This window comes from Bos indicus, chromosome 27 (genome assembly GCF_029378745.1).
Source record: "Bos indicus isolate NIAB-ARS_2022 breed Sahiwal x Tharparkar chromosome 27, NIAB-ARS_B.indTharparkar_mat_pri_1.0, whole genome shotgun sequence".
In the NCBI taxonomy this organism is placed as follows: Eukaryota; Metazoa; Chordata; class Mammalia; order Artiodactyla; family Bovidae; genus Bos; species Bos indicus.
The window spans coordinates 33,077,869-33,083,358 of record NC_091786.1 but is presented as its reverse complement, the minus strand read 5'-3'; the positions used below and the strand labels follow the sequence as shown (position 1 = coordinate 33,083,358).

The 5,490-nt window shown below is 52.2% G+C and overlaps 1 long non-coding RNA gene and 1 pseudogene across 1 annotated transcript; one reads left to right on the top strand and one right to left on the bottom strand.

The window, feature by feature from the left end:
• On the top strand, positions 1 to 2,173 carry LOC139180118 (uncharacterized). Its single transcript, XR_011564435.1, has 2 exons — positions 1 to 232; positions 1,997 to 2,173. It is a non-coding gene; the product is annotated as an uncharacterized lncRNA (long non-coding RNA).
• A 1,058-nt stretch (positions 2,174 to 3,231) lies between these two features.
• LOC109553344 (elongation factor 1-beta pseudogene) lies at positions 3,232 to 5,210 on the bottom strand (annotated as a pseudogene).
• Between the last annotated feature and the right edge of the window lie 280 nt (positions 5,211 to 5,490).

The window sequence follows — 5,490 nt, the reverse complement described above, 5'->3', positions numbered from 1 at the left end:
GCTTGTGAAGGTCGCTGGTCAGACTGTCTGTATAGCAGGCGTATAGAAGCCTCTTCTTGTCTCCAACCTAAGGGCCCTGTGGTGCTGCACTTAGTCGCTCAGTCCTGTCCGACCGTTTGCGACCCTGTGGACTGCAGCCTGCCAGGCTCCTCTGTCCATGGGATTCTCCAGGCAAGAATACTGGAGTGGGTTGCCATGCCCTCCTCCAGGGGATCTCCCCAGCTCAGTAAAGGTTTGCTTTTGTTCCTTTCCCTTCCTTTCTTTCTTGAGTTCCCCCAGCACCCAGGGCTCCAGCTCCAGCAGGGGTGGGGAGAGGGCTCCTGGGGTGGAGTGGGGTGGGTGTAACAGCTGGGTCTCTCTGATCAGGCTGGGATGGGAACCCCCTGGTACCCATTTTGTGGCTGGGGCAGATTCTGGGTGAGATGGTGGTTCCAGGACACTTGCAGGGGGTAGGTGGGGGGGAGGTGGTGTTGGAAGAATGAAGTGGGGGTGGTGGGGCTGGAACATTCCAGAGCACAAAAGCTGGCAGGGCTTGTGAGCTCTGCAGGGGAGGGAGCCGGGCCCCATAAAGCTCAGTGTGGAGAAGCCTGTCCAACCTCATTAGCTGTCACGGGCAACAATACTGATCTGGCAATAAAGGCGATTCCAAACCTGTTGGTCATTAATCACCCGCCTGACAGTTGCGAATGGAAGTGGAAAAACCTCATCCCGCCCCCCCTCCATCCTCCTCCCACCCTGGCCCAGCTCTGGGGTTTCAGGTTACCTCTCGGTATATATGGGGTTCGCTGCTGGGGGCTGGTCCATCCCCCTCCACTTTTCCAGGGGCCGGGTTCCGCGTGGACAGGCCACAGGTCGGCCAGAGCAGATTCCTGCCCGGGGACCAGGAAGCGAGGAGGTGTAGGGAGGCGCCCCCCACCCCTCCCAGGTCGGCCCCCTGGGATCCAGGCTGGAACTTGGCCAGCAGGAGCGTGGGGTTGGGGAAAGCTTGTCATCAGCGCTCCAGCCTCGTCTTTCCACACCCCCTCGCTCTCCCTGGCACCCCCCCCCGCTTTCTCTCCCTCCTGCAGCCACCAGGTGCCAACATTATTTCCCCTTCTCTTCCTTTTCTAGTCTTCCCACCCCTTACCCTCCGATCCACCCCTCCCCCCGCCCCAGGCAGATCTCCGCTCGGGAAAAGCTTTCATCTCAATCCTTTACGCCCTGCTCTAAATGTTAGCCCCGTGTCCTTTCCCAGAGTCACATGTATGGTCAAGCCTCGTCCTGAACCGTGGCATTTGGCGACAGGCGACTTGGTTGACAGTGATGGTTTGTGCGTGGGAGGACCGGGCGGGTCTGTCCCGGCGCCCCCTGAAGGCAGCTTGCGGGAATTGCAGCTGAGTCGCCTGGTCGGCGGAGTGGACCGGGAGTGACCAGTTGGGTGGGATAGGTGACGGGCCAGGCCAGGTGAGGACTCGCCAGCTCTGCAAAGTTCCTGGCCTGCTCCTCAATACGCTTGAGCCACGTGACATTTTAGAGCCAGGCGGTGCAACTTTGACTCCATTTCAAAGGACCTAGAGGAAGAGGAGGGCTTCCCTGGTAGCTCAGTGGTAATGAATTCCCCCTGCCAAGCAGGAGACGCAGGTTCGATCCCTTGGTGGGGAAGATCCTCTGGAGCAGGAAATGGCCACCCACGCTGATATTCTTGCTTGGGAAGTCCCATGGGCAGAGGAGCCTGGTGGGCTGTAGTCCAGGGGGTGGCAAAGAGTCCCTGCCCCGCCCCTGCCCCGCGCCCGCCCCCCAGTGACTTGGCAATGGAACAACAACAGGAGAAGGGTGTGAAGAATTAGCTAGGACTTTCTGAAATGATAGCTTGACTTTTTGAATACTTCTTTTGGCTGTTAGGATGGGCAGGCACGAGAGAGAGGAAACTGAATGCTAAAACCCAGGATGGGGAGAAATTATAACATAAGATTGCAAGTGATCTGAATTGATCCTCTAGTTTCCTCATACTTTTCAGACTCCCATGGGCAAAGATTGACCTGGCCTGGCCCACAGTTAGCTGGTACCGTCTGTGCTGCCCACAGCAGAGAATAGCAGCGTCTGTCCCCAGCTGATCCATCCAGACTACTGTGACAGAGATGAATTCCCATGGCCTACTACCAAATGGAACAAAGTGGAAAAGATCAGTTTTTAAGGTCTGTTTCATAATTTTCTTTACATTCCTCTTTCTTTTATTTCCTTCTTTTTTTCCCCCTAATAATATGGTTGTTTTTAATTCTACCTAAACTCCATTACTTTGGCCACCTCATGTGAAGAGTTGACTCATTGGAAAAGACTCTGCTGCTGGGACGGATTGGGGGCAGGAGGAGAAGGGGACGACAGAGGATGAGATGGCTGGATGGCATCACTGACTTGATGGACGTGGGTTTGAGTGAACTCCGGGAGATGGTGATGGACAGGGAGGCCTGGCGTGCTGCGATTCATGGGGTCACAAATAGTCGGACATGACTGAGCGACTGAACTGAACTGAACATATTAGAATCACTGGGGAGCCTTTAAAAAGTAGTGATGCCTAAGCCACATTGCCTGATACTTTTTTCCCCCTAAACAAGTGACATTAAACTTTTTTTGCCTGTTTGTTTTTGGCTGCACTGCGTGCTCTTTGTTGCCGCTTGCAGGCTTTCTCTGGTTGTGACAGGTGGGGCTGCTCTTCGCTGTGGTGTGAGGGCTTCTCATTGCGGTGGCTTCTCTTGCTGTAGAGCAGAGGCTCTCAGTGCTGAGACTTCAGTAGCTGTGGCATGTGGGCTCAGTCATTGCTGTGCACACGGGCTTAGTTGCCCCGCGGCATGTGGGTTCTTCCCAGACCAGGGATCAAACCCGTGTCCCCTGCATTGGCAGGTGGATTCTTAACCACTGGACCACCAGGGAAGTCCTCTCTGATATTCTTATTGATAACATTGGTCTGGGATGGGGTGCCCCCATGGAAATACCTTCAGGTGATTAAAATCTCCAGTTGGGCTGAGAACTGTGGGTGTAACAGCTTTACACTCATCATGTCAATTCCCACCGTGAGGTCTTTGCTTTTGAGTTTCCTCTGCCTGGAACACCCTCCTCTTTTCTGTCTGCCTGCTGACCAGCCAGCTGTGCCACTCAAGTCAGCTGCTTCTACTGTGAAGCACAGTCTTATTCGAGAGAGGAAAGCAGCAAAAGATGTGGTCCTAAGCTGGGGAAATAATACACGTCAGTCGCACATAATGTTTCTATGTGAAGATAAATGGTCTAATACCAGAAGTAGGTGCAGTCAGAGCTCAGAGGAGGGAGAAGTCAGGGAGGGCTGGAGCAGCCACGGAAATTTGTGTAGAGGAAGGGGCTGAACCGAGCGCCCGTGGGTGTTGGGGTTTGGGGAAGGAGGCAAGCAGGATAGAGGACTTCAGGCAAAGGGATGACATGAGCAAATGAGTAGAGGCTGAAATGATCTGGGCACGTGCTGGGGACAAGGAGAAGATTTGCTTGACTAGACAGAAAGTTCAGCCCTTCCCCCTCCTTCAGCCTTGCAATCATCCCCACCAGGCTTCCTGGAGCGTCACAGTGGATTCCACTTCATCGGGAGTTGTTTTGTACTGTCTGGTCATTTTCTCTTTCTTCCTTTGCTGTCTTTCAGGCTTTTATTTAAGGGCACTGATCCACGATGGATTTTAGATCGTGTTGGACGCAGCCACGTCCATAGACAGCCCATACTTGTCAAAAGCAGGGATCTACTCCCCCAGTATATCTCTTCCAACTTTGTCGTCTTCAACTGCACACTGTATTTGAAGTTTTTAAAATTCCATACCCCACCAGAACTAGTTTCGAAGAGCCTCAGACCAGGCCATCTGCGTGCATGCTTCTGACGCACTCCTCTAGTTTTGCCGTGTCCGTGTCATCACTCCAAGGTCTCACGTCTAGTAAGAGGGAAGACTTGGCAACAAGGGATCTTGGCTTTCTTTGACTCGTGTTATGCAAGGCATTCTTCTCTTAGCCTCCTGGCTTCTTCGCTTTCCCCTTCTTCATCAGACCCAAAGAGATCACTGTCATCACCATCTTTACTATCTGTAGCTCTGCTGTCTGTGGTGTCTTCCGCACTAGCAGGGCCATACTTGCCCAAAGCTTTCTTCACTCCTGGCAGGCTGACCTTTTCCTTTTCGTAAGATTTGATGTGATTGTGACCTACCACCATAGGTCACGGCACAAGGTGACAGGTGATGGGCCCAAGACGGCTTCAGATACTGCCGCATTGGCTTGTGATGGTATATGTCTCTTGATGTAGATTTTGTCTGCCGTGTAAGTCATTGAGCACCTGGAGGCCGATGGGGGGTCTCAGGTTTCCACAACCCAAGGTGTGGGCTGACGGGGGCCTGGGCAGCAGCAGAGGAAGAGAGGAGCTCGGTGCCAAGTGCTAAGAAGAAAAAGGACGTTTTGTCAGTTTCATGTGTGTGTCTCTAGCCCCCTCCAACAGATCTGTGAGCAACAGGAAACTGGACCATATTTAAGTTGGGACTTCAGTTCAGTTCAACATATTACATATTAAGTGCCAGTTCTAGGCTTTTGGGATTCAACTAATCCCAAACAGAAGATCTACCTCTTTTGAGCCGAGATTCTAGGCAGGGGTGATACAGATAACAATAAACACTATAAATAATATATATAGGTAAATTACATAGTCTCGTGAAAAGTATAAGTACCAGGGAACAAAGGAAAAGAACAGGGTAAGAGGAATCAGGAGCGAGCAGGTGAATGTGTGCATGTGTGTGTTTGTGTGTCAAGTTATTAAATGAAAGGTGTTAAGTGCAAGGTCTGACAAAGCCTCATTGAGAAGGTAACTACTGACCAAAGACTTGAAGGAAATGAGGGGCGTGTCCAAGTGGATCTCAGGGAGAAAAAGAGCCCTAGACAGCAAAAAGATTTCTGTGTTGCAGCAGGCCTGGCCTCTTGAGGAGAAGCACAGAGGCCATATGGATGAGGCCCAGCGTTGGAGGAGGCAGTGATGGGAGAGGAGGCCAGAGAGACAATAGAGATCTGGACCATGTTGGGTCTCAGAAGCCACCCTGTGGGCTTTGGCCCTTGTGGGTTTCAGGCAGATGAGTGACATGATCTGAGTGGTGTTTTTAAAAGCCGTCTTGGGCTGCTGGATTGAAATAGACAATGGGGGTTGGGAATAGAGCGTCGGCAAAGGTATAAGCCAGGAAGTCCATCATGAGATCAGTGTTTCCAGGCTTGGCTGAGCCCACGCAAGTGAGTGAAAGAGGACCTTCAAAGCATTCACATGGGAAGGCTGTGCATTATCGTATGTGTGAAGAAGAGCATCATTAGAAGATGCCCACTATTTCGACTGGGCTTCCAGGGTAGCTCAAACGGTAAAGAATCCGCCTGCAGTGCAGGAGACCTGGGTTCGATCCCTGGGTTGGGAAAATCCCCTGGAGAAGGGCATGGGAACCCACTCCAGTATTCTTGCCTGGAGAATCCTGTGGACAG